Source organism: Cottoperca gobio, chromosome 8, assembly GCF_900634415.1.
Source record: "Cottoperca gobio chromosome 8, fCotGob3.1, whole genome shotgun sequence".
Taxonomy (NCBI): domain Eukaryota; kingdom Metazoa; phylum Chordata; class Actinopteri; order Perciformes; family Bovichtidae; genus Cottoperca; species Cottoperca gobio.
The window spans coordinates 684,985-701,879 of NC_041362.1; the positions used below are offsets into that span (position 1 = coordinate 684,985).

Here is a 16,895-nt window from a genome sequence, read left to right on the forward strand (position 1 = left end):
GACTGATACAGATACAGATACAGATACAGATATAGATACAGATACAGATACAGATATAGATTGCTCTGAGCTGCTGTACCTTGAGTTGCACCTGGACGATCCTCAGCTGTTTCTGGGACTCGGCTGCCTGCCTGTTGGCGTGACTCAGCTGGATCTCCATCTCGTTCAGGTCCGCATCCATCTTCTTCTTCACCCTCAGTGTGTCGTTCCTGTTGCGCACCTCGGCGTCCAGCGTGGCCTGCATGGACTCCATCACGCGCTGGTTGTTCCTCCTCAGCTGGTCGATCTCTTCGTCTTTCTCCGCCACTTTTCTGTTCACTTCGGCCTTCACCTGGTTCAGCTCCATCTGCGCACACAGGATCTTAGACTCCTCTTGCTCCAGGGAGGCCTTTAAGAACATCCACTGTTACTCACACTAATGCCGAAGACACATTTAAAGCTTATGTTTGTCGTCATTTATACCTCAGCTTCTTCCAGAGTGGTTTGCATGTGATATTTCTCAGTCTCCACCTGCTTCTTGAACTTCTCCAGCTCGTGAATCGTCTTCCCGCCCTCCCCGATTTGCTCTGTCATGTCCGACATCTCCTCTGGGATTACAAACAATCAATCACTGATTTAAATATGTTTCTCACAAACTATTGTTTTCCCACAATAAGATTTCACTTACGTTGCAAGATTTTATTTTCCCTTTTCATCATCTCCAGATGATTCAACGCTTCTTCGTACGAGTTCTTCAGTTTGAAGAGTTCAGTGCTCAGAGATCGACATTCTTTCTGGGCGCTTTCGAGCTCGGCCTGAGACTCCTCGTACTTCTGCTTCCACTCGGCCAGAATCTGAACTCATCGAAACATTAGCAAGTAAGGATGTGCACGAATCCCGACACATGTGTCTTCTAGATTTTATATAATGTCTGTGACCGCCTGAGCAGTGCAAAACAGTTTTGGTAGAAAAGAAAAAGCTTCTACAAAGAGATACAACACAGCAGCAGGTGTGATGATTTACTAAACGAGCTGAAAAACATTTTAATGCAACATTTCAAACGTTTAGAATCAACCCATTAATTCAGATTTATACAGTATATATATATACATATACTGTATATATGTGTATATTTTGCTGGTTGAACAGATACAGATACAGACGCAGATACAGATACAGACGCAGATACAGATACAGATACAGATACAGCAGCTGTATTTGCTCGTGTTATAAAGAAACTCATGTGGTATTAAGAAAAGATAAACACCTTGTCAAAGTTTCTCTGCTTCTTGTCGAGGGCGGCTGCTAAGCTGTTGGAACGCTCCACGTCCACCATGAGATCCTCCATCTCGTTCTGCAGTCGCTGTTTCGTTTTCTCCAGCAAGGCGGACTTTGAGTTCATCGCCTCGACTTGTTCTTCGGCCTCTTGCAGACGCTGAGCGAGCTTTTTCCTGTCAACAATAAAAACACTGTTACAGATCCTAAAGCTTGGGACAGAATCATTCCTGTACAAATTAATTCAATCATTTTCCCATGTATTTATATATATTCTATAAAAAAAAAAAGAGGAATCCACTGTATTCAAATTTTACCAATTTGTTAAGGGACTAACAATATAGTCAACATTACAACCAATATGACAGATATCAGTGATTTTGGAAGGTCATTTATGGAAACTCCCTTGGACTTTATTCAAGTTAAAGACTCGCAAAATAAAGTTTTTCCTAAAATCAGTATGAAAAATCAGAAAACAATTAAATAAAATCTTTAAAAAACTCTCTTTGAATAAATGTTTTTCCAGTGCCCTGTTTCCCTCTTGATAGGAAAATACAGGTAATACTGATTATAATACCGAGTGTAAAGCACAGCAGGAGACAGGAGACAGGGCAGAAGGCCAGACAGGGTTAACAAAGAAGTGTTAAACCCAGCAGGGGACAGGAGGTGAACTGCACTTTCTAAAGAACAGGCTCCCAGCCTGGTAAATTAATACTTCTATAGCGGAGTCGATTGAATTAGCATCATCTAAAACCTGAGCTGATTGCTTACATCTGTGTTTTCTGCAACCCCCATGTTGTAGAACAACGGAAAACTGACCTGGAAGCTCTTCATGGCTTCCTGTGTGTGAATATGTATATATATTAGGGCTGAGAGAGTTGCTTCTCGGAGTAGCACAGCAGACCTTACAAACCTGTATTTGTGTGAGTTTTATTGATCATCCTTTGTATGAAATAAAACTTGGCTTCTTCTTATAAGAATATTGATCAAGACTTTATTTGAATTGAATCCTGACTTCATGGCGTTATTAAGAATATTTTTCTAACACCTCTCTACATATTAGTTGACGTTTAATATTAAAGTCTGACTATTGATTACTTTGCCTCCTCAAGCTCCTCGGTGCGTTGGATGGCGTCCGTCTCGTACATGTTCCTCCACCGAGACACCTCGCTGTTGGCTTTGGACAGACTACGCTGCAGTTCGGCTTTGGCCTCCTGCTCCTCCTCAAACTGTTCCCGGAGGAGGTCGCAGTCGTGACGGGACGACTGCAGACTGTGAGCCAGGGCGTTTTTAGCCTGGCAAGGAGAACAAGCAATGAGAAGAAAAACGCTAAGAGAAGCTGAAGAGTGTTTGCAAACCTTTTGGTACCTTCGTCTCCTCCTCGATCCGTCGCTTCAACTCATCTATCAGAGTCGTGAATCCCTGTTTTCCTCTGGTCAGCTGAGAGATGAGACTCTCTCTCTGCTCCATCTGTCGCGAATACTCCGCTAAAACCAGGAAATATGTTTCAATTAAAACCCATGCTGGAATGTAAATAATTACTAGTAATGTTTTGTTTTGTTCTGTTGATTGGACCAAACAAACATTGTGAAGGTGTTTTATTTCTCATAAGAATCATTAGTAAATAATTCAAAACATTTTTTTAATAAAGGATCTGAATACTTCCTCTGTAGCTTTATCAATTTCAGCAAAAGGAGAAAAGTAATTACCATTCTCAGTTTGAAAATGAGCCCTCTGATTGGTGAGATCAGACATTTGGCGCAAGTTTTCATCATTTTTCGTCTTTAGCTCCATAAACTGATCTTCAAGTGAACGACACGTCTTCTCCAGGTTCATCTAAAAGTGTGTAAAGGGAAGTCAGTTGTGATGAACTTTGTACATGTAGGAACATGTAACACACACATTAATGCAGCAGGAACATGTAACACACACATTTAGAGTCTCTAAGAGTACAATGGGAGCCAGAGCCTTCAGCTATCAAGCTCCTCTCCAGTGGAACCAGCTTCTGGTTTGTGTTCGGGAGGCAGACACACTCTCCACATTTAAGAGTAGGCTAAAGACTTTCCTTTTTGATAAAGCTTATAGTTAGGGCTGGCTCAGGCTTGCCTTGGACCAGCCCTAGTTATGCTGCTGTAGGGATAGACTGCCGGGGGACACCTCCCTGCTCTCCTCCTTCTCTTCCTCTCTCCTCCCCTCCCTCTCTTCTTCTCCCTCTCTATCTGTATGCATTTATGTAAATGTATGTTACTAACTCATCATCCGGGGCATCATCCCCGGAGTGTCTGTGTCTCATGTGGCAGGTTGCCACTGATAAAGTTTACGTCAGGATCACGAATCGTGACAGCGCTTGCTGCCCTGGTCCTGCTGGACACCGGGAAGCCTTTTTGACATTTTCCTGGATTCATCCAAACTTTCTCTTTTTCAACACAACATGATTTCTGTCAAATGTTGTATTTGTACTATGTTGTTTATCCTGTACACACGACATCTATTGCACGTCTGTCAGTCCTGGGAGAGGGATCCCTCCTCAGTCTCTCCCTGAGGTTTCTTCCATTTTTCCCCCTTTAATTATGGGGTTTCTTTTAGGAAGTTTTTCCTTGTGCGAAGTGAGGGTCTAAGGACAGAGGGTCTAAGGACAGAGGGTCTAAGGACAGAGGGTCTAAGGACAGAGGGTGTAAGGACAGAGGGTCTAAGGACAGAGGGTGTAAGGACAGAGGGTCTAAGGACAGAGGGTCTAAGGACAGAGGGTCTAAGGTTAGAGGGTGTCGTATCCTGTACAGTCTGTAAAGCACACTGAGACAAATGTATAATTTGTGATATTGGGCTATACAATTACATTTGATTTGATTTGATTTGATTTGATTAATGTAACAGGAACATGTAACACACATTAATGTAACAGGAACATCAGATATAATATAAAACATTTACTGCACAATCAGTACTTTTACTTAAAGTAGATTTTGTTGATACATACATGGTTTTGAATGCAAGACTTTTACTTGTAACGGAATAGTTTAAAAGCATGGTATTAGTACTTTTACTTCGGTAAACATCTGGCTAATACCATAATCCAAATAGAAAAATCCCACCTTGGTTTTTGCAACTGTTTCCATATTAATGGACAAATCGTCGATATCCATCTTCATCTCGCTCTTTTCCTTTTCCAGTTTCTGTTTGATCCTCTGCAGGTTGTCGTTCTGCTCCCCCATCTCAGCCATTCTGTCCGCCTGCTTCTTGCGCAGCGCGGCGGTCGTGGCCTCGTGGTGCAGTGTGGACTCCTCCAGGTCACGCCGTAGTTTGAGGAACTCTGTTCCCCGCTTCTTGTTCATCTCTATCTGTGCGGCGGTGGCTCCTCCGGCCTCGTCCAGCCTCTCGCTGATCTCCTCCAGCTCCCTCGTCAGATCACTCCTCTGCTTCTCGATCTTCGCCCGAACGGCCCGCTCGGCCTCGACTTCTTCCTCCAGCTCTTCAATACGAGCCTTAAACCAAAACATACAGCATTGCATACCATGAGGGCTGTCATCAGTCTGATTAATGCATGACTTTAATGTGACTTTTATTACATGGAGCTCCTTCATCTTCTTCTGAAGCTGGTTGTTAATCGTTTGCTCGTCTGCAATTTTGCTGAGCAGCTCGTTGTTTTCAAATTCTTTTCTGCAAGGACAAAAGAAACAAGATTGTCATCAATCAGTCAAATCAAATCAGAGCCCAATATCACAAATTACAAGTTTGTCTCAGGGGTCTTTATAGACTGTGCAACATACGACCCCCCTCTGTCCTTAGACCCTCGCACCGCACAAGGAAAAACTCCCCAAATTAAACCCTACAATTTAAAGGGGAGAATGTTATAAACCTCAGGGAGAGACTGAGGAGGATACTTCTCCCAGGACGGACAGACGTGCAATAGATGTCGTGTGTTGAGAATAACAACATAGACAGTCCATGTAACAAAAATTATAATGTGATCATATATGAAAAAGATGAATTCAGGAGGATGTCAAAAGCTTCCAGGTGCCTCCAAAAATTATACATGAACTACTGCAACAAGTGCAGCCACGATTCATGATCAGACGTAACCTTTAATAGTGGCAGATGAGAGACACAAAATCTCCAGATGCTGAGTTAGTAACATGCATTTAAGGGACACAAGTCTAAGCCTATAGAAGCGTAACTAGGGGCTTGGTTCAAGAAAAGCCTGAGCCAGCCCTAACTATAATCTTTACCACAAAAGTCTTCAGCCTGCTCTTAAATGTGGAGAGAGTGTTTGCCCTCACAAACACAAAGGGGAGCTGTCAGCTGCGAGCATTGAGATGTCAGTTTAAAACTCAAGATGTATTATTCTCATACTTAGCTTACTTCTTAATCTTCTCATCAGATTGTTGTTTGTCATTTTCAAGGTCCCATCAGGGATTCTTGAGCAAGCTTCAGATCCCCCTCGAGCTTCCTCTTGGCTCTCTCCAGGTCCATTGCGGATCTTCTTTTCTTGCTCCCAGTGAACCCTCGAGCTTGAAAGCAAATTGTAAAAAAGTTAATTTAAGATGTCAAGTGACACCATGAATGTATTAGTATCAGCTACTCACATCATTCACTTGCTGTTCAGCTTAGCCTTGGCTTTGGTCAGAGAGTGGACTTTGTCTTCCTCCGCTTGAAGATCATCCAGCGCCTGTTGATGAGCCTCCTGAAGCTCTCGCTTCTCTTTGGTCAGTTTTCCAATGTTTTCATCCTGAGCAGCCAGCTCCTCCATTAGGTTTTTAACCTGCAATAAGTAGTATGCATGAATTATCAACACAAATCAGAGAAGAAAAGCACATAGTTCTTCCAACGCTAGAGAAACACCAACTCTGAGCAGGTAAAATAGAGCAAGCAATAAAAACTAAACTTAATTATTGCCTTTTAAAATAATTACGGTTTTGTAAGGTGACTACAGCTGTCAAACGGAGTATTCGAATAAAACCCACAAAAAAATACATGTGGTTGCAAGTGCAAAATACAAATACAATACAAAAGAATGATAGCATTTTATGTAAAATAGTCCAAGCCCAAACCAATCTGGGAACCAATTATTGGAAAAGTTGTATTTCTTTGGGAATGTCAAACATGGAATTAATCAAATTAAATATGGATGAGATGAAAACTTCATCCTCATACTCTGTACTCTGAACCTTTTGCCCATTCCTTTGATTTTACAGATTTCTGCCACAATGCTACCACTTTTAGGAACTCTTCCGATTTAATTCAGATATACTGTACATATCTTTGCACAGTAATTCTAAACATTTTTATTGTAATTAATTTTTTGTATATGTATGTTTCCTGTACACATTTTCTATAATATATATATTTCAATATTTGCTCCGATTTCTCCATTTAAATTTATTTTTCTGTGTTTACGTTATGCACCATTAAAATCAAAGCAAATTCTTTGTATGTGAAACCTTCTTGGCAATAAATTCAGATTCTGAAAACGTGTTTGAACTTTACTGGGGAAAATCAACCAGAAATTGGGCCGTGGTTTAGAGGTTATTAGCAAAAAAGCAAAAGGCTTTATAAATGCATCTGCTTCAAATCCCATCTGGTGCACATTGGCCCGAACTTATGACGAAAATTCCATTAAAATGCTAAGTTGTTTTAAGATACCCTGCTCCGTTACAAACCTTGTTTTCTGAGGCATGTTTCTCCTTCTCAACTTTAGCCAGAGTTATCTCCAGGTCATCGATGTCCTTTTTAAGTTCAGAGCATTCGTCTTCGAGCTCCGCTTCTTGGCGGTCAGTTCGGCATTCATCTCCTCCTCGTCCTCCAGTCTCTCGGTCACCTCTTTGAGTTTGGCCTCCATCTGGAATTTGCTCTTGATCAACCCTTCGCACCGCTCCTCTGCGTCGCAAGAATTTCTGAGTCCTATGAAAAAGAAAGAACAATAATGTTTGATCGCTTGGATTGATTTGACGTAGATCAGTAGCTTATATTTTAGGTTGACACTCACAGATTGGACTTGCAGAAGGAGGTTATTCTTCTCCTGCAAAAGAGAAACCATTTTCTCTTCCAGATCCTTCCTCTTGGAGTCTGACTTTACCAGGTCGTCTTTACTTTTGACAAAGTCGTCTTTCATGGTCACCATCTCCTTTTCGGTCTCTGCGCTCTTCAGAAGTGGCTTTATTTTAAAGAATAGCTTCATCCACGGCCAGTTTTTCACATTCATGAACGAGCGCAAGTTATACTGCAGAATCCAGACGCAGTCTCTGTAAGATAAAGTTTTTAGTGATACTGGTTTAGTTTCTGTCCCAGCATTTTTTTTTTTGGTGCTGACCTTACTTTTAGCAATTAAGTTGGAGATTTCTTTTCTCATGAGATAACCCCGACACACTGCTGAGTCTGGGTCACGAGAGAAACTAGCTTTTCATCTCGCAGCTCCTCCAGAGTGCCGAGTAGGCCAGCTTTTGAAGAAGACCTGAAACAATAAAGTGTAGGAAAGTGCATAATATCCATTAAAGTGAATCAATGGACCTCAGGCAGGAAGCGATATATGAACAGATTCGCTCCTAATTCTGTAAGTTTATAGATTTACCAATGTTTTTTGTATTTTTGCTCTTTTCATAGGTAAGAGAAAATGTTACGAGTGGTCAAGAGAAGAGAGAAAAAAAACATCTGGTTTTGAAAATCAACAAATTGCCAATAATAAAACAATCGGCCACACGCCTCCAATTAAAGCTTTTAGAAGGTAACCTATGAGTCATTTAGACACCTACCTTTGTAGCCCCAAATCTGTACTGAGTGTGGTCAAGGTCAATCGAACCAAGAAGCTTCTCAGAAGCTTTCCTTCCGTCGATGAACTGTCCCTCAGGAAAGGCACTGGCATTGAGGATTTTGTATCTGTTCAAATTTGAGTAAAGATAGATTATCACAAACAGCATCAGTTATGTTTATGTCGTTCTTTCAGGTAGGAATCGATGCAGACCTCTGTTTGAAGTCAGCATAAATGATCCTGCTCGGGAATCCCTTCCTGCAAATCCTGATACCTCCAGCACGCCGTTACAGCGCAGCTGGTGGATGACTAGGTGATTGTCCATGATACCTACAGTGAAGTCAACATTAACTCATTGGCAACAGACACTAGGAGCATATTTCAACATCATGTTTTGTATCTTTAAATGCACCAACAAGCGCATATGTCCGTAAATCTGTACCTGGTGTTTTAACCTCATTTGGAATTAGGCAACGCACAAAGTGAGGATGGGTGCTCCTAAGTTGGTCATGAGTTTTCCAGATTTTCCTGTAGGAGATTAATTGTCATTACATCTTTGCAGATAAGAAGCCATATCTAAACAGATTAACACTTCTGTACCCTGAAAACTGCAGACACCGTCTGAAATGAACCGCCCTTCTTCTTTACTCCTTTCTTTGCAGTTTTTTCCACCATCTCCACCCGATTCTACAATGCAGAGAGAATAATTATTTGGCATTTGCGAATGTGTGAAGCCCGGTACCTGTTGGGGCGGGTCTTTTGATAAATCATTGTCTTAATCATATTAAGAATTCAGTTTCTGTCTTTTGAAAATGTTGTACCTCCTTCAGCCCCAGAAAAGGAAGCATACAAGAAGGAAAGCAGTTTTCATTGATGACTTCTGGTAAAGCTGCACCACAGACTCATTCAGAGGGTCTTTGTTCTTCTCCAGCCAGCCGGTGATGCTGTAGTCCACGGTGCCGGCGTAGTGCAACAGAGTAAAGTGAGCCTCGGGCTTTCCTTGACAACCTTTGGCTTTTGGAAAGCATTGTTTTTTCCAAGATGCTGGTCGTAGAGTTTGTTCTTAAAAGAAGTGTCTGAGGCCTTGGGGGAACATACACTCCTCTTCAAGGATGGAGAAGATGCCCATTGGCTGTTGAATGTATCACAGACATACATTAAGTTATGTGTGTAAAATGTGACAAAATCATAGAAGTAGAATAGGAGTAGAACGGACATTCCCATTCAAATCAAAATAGCAGGATTGTCAGAGTTGCGGCCAGTTTTATGTACATGGTTTTCATTGCGACTGTTGTAGGAATGTAGTCATGGGAATGACCAGAGAAAAGAGACGCCGCACTGACAGCCAATTTCCTATATCTGTGTCACATGGACTTCATCATGGCCACGCCCTTTTAGGAGACTAGCTTGAGGTCTGAGTCGCTTAGCTCCAATGGGAGAAGTGAACGTGAGCACAGATTTTGACCGATTCTTTCGGGCCCATAGTCACCAAAGTAAATATTGGACCCATCTTTCACAAGCCACATATCTTCAGAACATTCTAACACTAATATGGCATTTTTCAGACAGACAAATCAGGAAAAAATGTACTTTGTCCGAGACCAATTTGTCTGTCTCAGCAACAAACTCTTGAGAAATCTGGCAACACAGCGAGTTAACATCAACATTTTAAGCTAACATCAACTAACGTTCGTGCACGCCCTAGCTAACTAATATCCGTAATGCTAAACATGTTCTTTAGCTGTGTAAATATCTAATGTTAGCCAAATCAATTCTAAAAACAGTTGAACGTGCCTATTTAGGCGACAGGAAGTGTATACCTATGATTACCATTGGCGCCGATTGTAATGCGCTATCTTCAGTTACAGAGCATCTTTGAGAGGGCTTACTCCATACAAACCCACGTCCGTTCTACTCCTATTCTATTTCTATGGATACAATATATATTAGTATATAGACTGTTGTGCAGAAAATGAATCCTACCTTTTCAATGAGCTCAATGCAGGCTGCTAAGTCCATACCAAAGTCAATGAACTCCCAGTCAATCCCTTCTTTCTTGTATTCCTCTTGCTCCAACACAAACATGTGGTGGTTGAAAAACTGTTGCAGCTTTTCGTTGGTGAAGTTAATGCAGAGCTGCTCCATGCTGTTGTACTAAATAAGAAGAATGATATATCAACAGGAAACTGAGAATCATCATCAGCGTAAACTGAACTTAACTCACATCGAATATTTCAAATCCAGCGATGTCCAACACGCCAATGAAAAACTGCCTCGGTTGCTTCGTGTCCAGCATCTCATTGATTCGTATAACCATCCACAAGAACATCTTCTCATAGATGGACTTGGCTAGAGCTCCAACTGAATTGGTGACCTGATAAGGAGAGTTTGAGGATGCATGAACACTAAATGTATATTTCTATCAGTTTGACATAACGGTTTAGCTAGCAACTGATGCTAACATGTTCACTATGCGAACACTAGCATTGGGTATACATTTGCACTACTTACTGTACATCACTTTGTGCATTATTTTCTTATACAAGTCCACCTCATGATGCATAATCACTTTACTGTGGCAGTACCTGGGGGACTGTCTGGCCCTTGGTGACATATTCATTCCCCACTTTCACTCTGGGGTAGCAAAGTCCTTTCAACAAGTCAGCAGAGTTGAGAGCCATGAGGAAAGCCACTTTGTCCGCCACTGAGAGATAAACATTACACCTTTTGTTAATATTTGCATGTTTTCATTGATAACAGAAAGACTAAAGTTAGAAGTCTCACCCTCGGTGCCGTCGGGCTCCGCCTGCTCCTCCCGCTGCTTCTGCTTGAACTTCATGTTCCCATAATGCAACACAGCGCCAGTCAGTTTGTAGATGGACATTTTCTCGTCGTAGGTGAAGCCCAAAACATCAGTGGCAGACTGTTAAAATAAATGTAGAGTTAGGAGAAGCCAAATGCATGTGTCTTAATGTGGCGGAATGTTAAAATGTCCCAACTGGCCACAGTTAGCCCAACATATGGTGATTACAGATATAACTTGGTGTTTTACTCTAATAAATAAACTGCAAGAAAATAAATATTCTTACACCTATTTTCCATATTAAACAGAAAAACACAACTGGACATCTTCTGAAGTGACCCTCTTTCACAGATTTCACGTTTTCTATTTGTTTTGGACTTTTTGTTTTAGGTCACTGTAAAACATTTAAAGCTCCGACCAGGATGAGGATTTTCAGAAACTCATTTTTCCCTGTTGACGGGCAAAACAGAGTTTTCAGCTTGTAACGTCAGAGTGTGCAGCGTTATCTCTTTTGTGAGGCGTCATGTTGGCGGACGTTTCTTTGCAGGACTTTTATTATTATATATTGTTATTCTTCCACTATATTGAGGAACAGAGGTGTCGCCGGTGTGTGTGTGAAATAAACCCTTAATTCACCAAGTTAGACTTTGCAGATTGTACTGTTTTTCCGACCGTCTGCCTCAATACGCCTGCGGAGCATCGCCGCTCTCTCGTTCTTCGGAGGCAGAAAATCGCCCCAAAAAACAACGCTGATGTACTTAGCCGATATGTTTGCGTCGAAAGCGACAGACAAGAGATGACTCACATCGGTGGCCAACAGCTCTTCTTTGTCGTCGATGCTGGCCACAGTGATCTGCCCCTGGCTGATCATGGGGAAGTCATACGGGTTTGTTGTGATGAGAAGCATTTCTGAAGAGAGAGACAAAGACTTATTTTCCTGAATGTATTCTTCATAATGTCTTAATGTGATGAGGAGATATTGTCTTCAGAATACCTATCAGGTCTGGTTTGTGGCCAGTCATTATCTGGTAGAAGATGTGGTAGCTCCTTTCTTCAGTCAACTGGAACGCCACTCTCGACTTCTCCAGCAAATCTAGATCGAATTATATATTAAATGATCATCTTAAGTTGGGCTGTGTATCGATAGCCAAATAACCCAGTACCAAGAAGTATCTGAACTTCTCTCGTTACCTGCATTCAATCCTTTTTCTACACAGATTCAGAAAGAAATGACTATTTATAGGATTTTGCTCACAGCCAATCGATTTAATGCAACATGTGATGTCCAACTGCTGCAGCAGCTACAACCCGTGCAGTCTGTAGTTTAGTGAAGTCGAGCGCGGTGTGTTATAATATATATATATAATCTCTCCACCGAGTCCTGGGTCTTCCCCGGGGTCTCCTCCCAGCTGGACGTGCCTAGAACACCTCCCTAGGGAGGCGCCCAGGTGGCTCCTTACTAGATGCTGAACCACCTCAACTGGTTCCTTTCAACGCAAACGAGCAGTGGTTCTACTCCGAGTCTCTCACGGATGGCTGAGCTTCTCACACTATCTCTAAGGGAGACGCCAGCCGTCTGAGAAAATGGGTTGTGCCAATTTGAAGAAATTCCTTCAAGGCGTTCCTGAGATATTCTGCGTTCACAGGAATAATTCATATGTGAGGTCACAATGACCTTGACCTTTGACGTTTGACCTCTGACCCCCCAAATCTAATCAGTTCGTCCTTGAGTCCAAGTGGACGTTTTTGCCAAATAAAAAAATAAAAATCCCACAAGGCGTTCCTGAGATATTGAGATGCCCAAATTCATATTGAGATAAAACAAAATACAAATGCCAACAAATGTATTTGATTTAAAATACGCTCCTGGTATCGGTATTAATTTAAACGTACTCATATTGGTACTGGTACTGTAATTTTTTTAAACGATACCCAGCCCTGATTTAAATATAATATACATTGTATTATATTTAATACAATTTACATATAATGAACATTATTAATGTGAAAAAATTAACTTACAGGTTTCAATATCAGCAGAAGCCAGTTTTCCTGTAGTTCCAAAGTGAATCCTGATGAATTTACCCTGAAAAATATAAAACTCTCTGTGAATTGCAGCAGAGAACATGAGAGTGATGATACAGATTTTGGGAATAATAAAAGACGAACTGTCTCATACTTACAAATCGAGAGGAGTTATCATTCCTCACAGTCTTGGCGTTCCCAAAGGCCTCCAGCAAAGGGTTCGCTGAAATGATTTGATCCTCCAGCGTCCCCTGGAAGAGCACATCCGGTGTCATCACAATCCCTCTGTAGTTTTATTTATATTGTTATAAGGTTAACATCTTGTTGAGGGATTACCTGTATTTTACAAGACGAATGCTCTTTCTTGTCGCCACCAGCCACAGCGATTGTCGCAAAGTACTGGATGACACGTTTGGTGTTGACAGTCTTCCCTGCACCAGATTCTCCACTGTGAACACAGAACAAAACAGAGACCTTAAGAAGAAGAAAGAAATCATGCTGTACATTTGTTATTATTTAATGAATTGGAAGACACATTTGTATTAATATGCAACACGACTCACGTGATCAGGACAGACTGGTTCTCACGATCTGTTGATGATAAAAACAAGCTTCAGGGTCTCAGTGAAGTGATGGATCAGTTTAAAGTGGCTTTAAGACTGCAATGGGACATTTAATGAACCACATGTTCCAACAAAAGCGTGATTAGTTTTGTATATTTCACTTTTGAGATTTTTGTTTTTATGTCTGAAGCTTCTTCCTGGTTTGAAGTTTGGATAAATGTCACATCCTTCTGTGCACCAATCAAGATTTAACAAAATTGAATTTGAGCTGCAGAACACGTCAATTAAATCTGATCAAACCCCAATGAAGCATAACAACTGAGTAAAACTGATTTGTTTCTTATGTTATAGAGAAATATTCAAGTTTTAAAAACCGAGTTTCGATTTATCGGTATTTACGATAACCGTGAACCATCGGTAAAGATTGACCAACAATGAGTTCAAAGGTGAAGTTAGCAAAATATTTGGACAATTTCATGACAAAGGTTTTGCATTTGATAGAATTTTGACAATTGAAATGACAACACTGCAGCACAATTACATAAATATAGACATGTTTACAAAGCATTTCTCTGAAGGTTCAACACTTTGTTTGAATACAGTTGTGACAGATTTCCTCATATCTTTGGTTTAAACGAAGTCTGAAAGCTCTACACTTCTGTGAGAGGCTGAAATAACTCCTCACTCTTTATTACCTGTGAGCATATTTTGGTATGCATTATCAGAGACGGAGAAGATATGTGGCGGCGCCTCCATGCGCTTCTTCCCTCTGTAGGCCGACACCACCTTTGGCTCGTACACCGGCAGCCACTTGTAAGGGTTCACAGTGACACAGAAGAGGCCGGAGTACGTCTGCAGAGGAGAGCAGACAGTATGTGAGGAGAGAGAGATAATCAGATTAAAGAGGTGAAAATGTCCCTCTTATTACGTACATAAATCATCCACGCTGCATAACGATCTTTGAGGTTAAACAGCACAGAGGGCTCGTTGAGGTAGGTCATCATGGCCATGTCCTCAATTTTGTCGTACTTTGGGGGATTCATAGCATGGCAATCTTCGTCCTTGACTGTTACAATCTGAAAGTGAGAGGAGCAGAAGAATTATATTGATTGAAGAACATAGGACATGCAGACGTTTTAGATTATCTGTGGCTTCTACAGAGTAGAGCAAGGTACACAACACATAACTCTCCATTAAAAACAAACACATGTACAGTATACAATAGTGGAAATCTGCAGGTTGCAGCACATCAGTATAAATAACTTCAATTACTTGCAGGATTCATGAGAACAAACTATATATAATTTTAAAGGAGACATATTAAGTTTATTTTCAGATTCATACTTATATTTTGGATTCTACTATTTATTGTTCAAAAAGCACATTATTTTTCTCATACTGTCTGTCTGAATAGACCTGTATTCACTTTAAGCCCCCCAAGCCAAAAAAGCCCAGTCTGCTCTGATTGGTCAGTGTTTCCAGGTAGTCGGCACCTCTCGCGACGGCATGTCTCCATGGATTGAGAGTTTTGATTCTTTCACAGTATGTATATAGCACTTAGACCTGCTTTATAATAAAAAAAGAAGCGGAAATCTCACTTTTTTACAATATAGGACCTTTAACATAAAGGTATATATATATAGAAATTAGGTAAAACACCAAATCAATTTAGGCTTAAAGTGTTAAAGTTTGTATTTTACTCCCCATTTATCACATTTTATGTATTCTTGACATTACACTAACCAGTTTTAAAGCATGCTCTAGTATTTTTTTCCAGCCACCTTCCAGAAAGTCACTGGGTTAAACTCATTTGTGTACGATAATTTTGTTGTTTTGAATGATTTTTGCACATAAATTCAGCTGTACACAGACATATTTACCTCATCAGCTATAGTCTTCACGGTGACTTGGCCATCTTCTCTGTTCTGGACGAGACCTTTGATGTACAGCTCCTTGGGGTCGGGCACAAAGCAGGCTGTTCGGGCATCAAACGGTCGATTCTGCGCCTCGATTCTCTCTTTCTCGGGTTTGCGGAGAAAGATGGACGCCGGCCCATACTGGGCCATCTCAGCATCAGAGCTCATGTTGATATCTGAAGATAATATAAAATACATTTAAAAAAAGCAAGCAAGGTCAATTGATTAAACATTTCATAAGATTTCTAATCTGATTAGTATTTTACTTACCGGGTTTACACGACCCAGTAGAATTGAGTCAGAGCCAACAATGTTGACAGATGCCAGAGGGGAAAATGATAGACCAATTGTCAGTGAATAGCAGGACTCTAAGTGAAGACCAGCGGGAGGTTGAGGCTCCTTTTATCAAGACGAATGTGCTACTGAAGCAAACCGGATGCTCCAAATTTGGCAATGTCATTCCATTCAAATGTCAATCAAGTCGCATTATCGATCTCTACCCTACACTTGAATATGGCACAGGATCTTCTAGTGGTAATAGGAACATGTCAGCGGCAGCAGGTGATAATCCTCAAGCACTATTTTTACATGGACTTCCATACTGTCAAGAACTGTCGTTAGCTACTTAACGTGTATGTTGTGTTTCTGCTCAGTGGGACTACCTCCCATGTTTAATGCACAATGAGCTGCTGAATCAATGTGTTTAATGTGATAATGTTGATTTAGAAACAGAAACGTGTCATTGTGTGTATTTATGGGTATACACTATACATAACATCATGACCTTCACCACCTGCTCATTCGCCTCCGAGGCACCTTGCTTGGATTAACTGGATTAAACTCCAGACAGTTGTCAGTACAATGTCGACATAACTTTTTGGGAATGTGTCATGAAGAATTAACTTTTTGTCCAACAAATCAGATTGATCCTTGTTGGGGAACTCTTCTGAAATTGTCTTGAGGTTGTTATTCTGAAAAGCACACACATTTCTAATGTGTCCTACCTATCACTGTCTGATTATGTTTGATACATAATTTAATTCCTAGGTTCTCAAGGTTAAGTACTACAGCTCTCTCTGACACAACATGTAATTCATAATCTGTAAGGAAGCTTGACTTTCTACATGTGGACACTGCACATCATTAACATTATCTTCACCTGCAAGCAAATCAGTCAATGTAGAAATAGATTTTTTAAATTCCCCATGTAAAGTCATATAAAACTGGACATTTTGCGAATGCAAATATAGTATTTTTTTTTTAATGGAAAATATTTTCTAGTCAAGGCTCCCAAAATCTTCAATTACATTTGTACCTGTGTGTTTGTATGTCAGTAGTTTGTTTGTTAGTTCTGAGTGTTTTCTATACCCCCTAAATCCACATAATTATCCACTGGTACCAGTACACTATACTTTAAAATATATTTTTTTAAATAAGGTAATGAATGTAGAAAGAATACAAAACCTGACTGTGGAATTTCTTCATTTTTCATCCAAAACTAAAAGTCCCACAAAGAAATGATGCGATAAGGATTGCCTTTATTACACTTTTCAAAATGTTTTACCTTAAAATCTTTCAATATCCAAAAATCC

General features: G+C 40.6%; 1 pseudogene; it reads right to left on the bottom strand.

Moving 5' to 3' along the window:
• The window catches only part of LOC115011721 (myosin heavy chain, fast skeletal muscle-like), a 19,427-nt pseudogene extending 3,956 nt beyond the window's left edge, over positions 1-15,471 (bottom strand).
• Between the last annotated feature and the right edge of the window lie 1,424 nt (positions 15,472-16,895).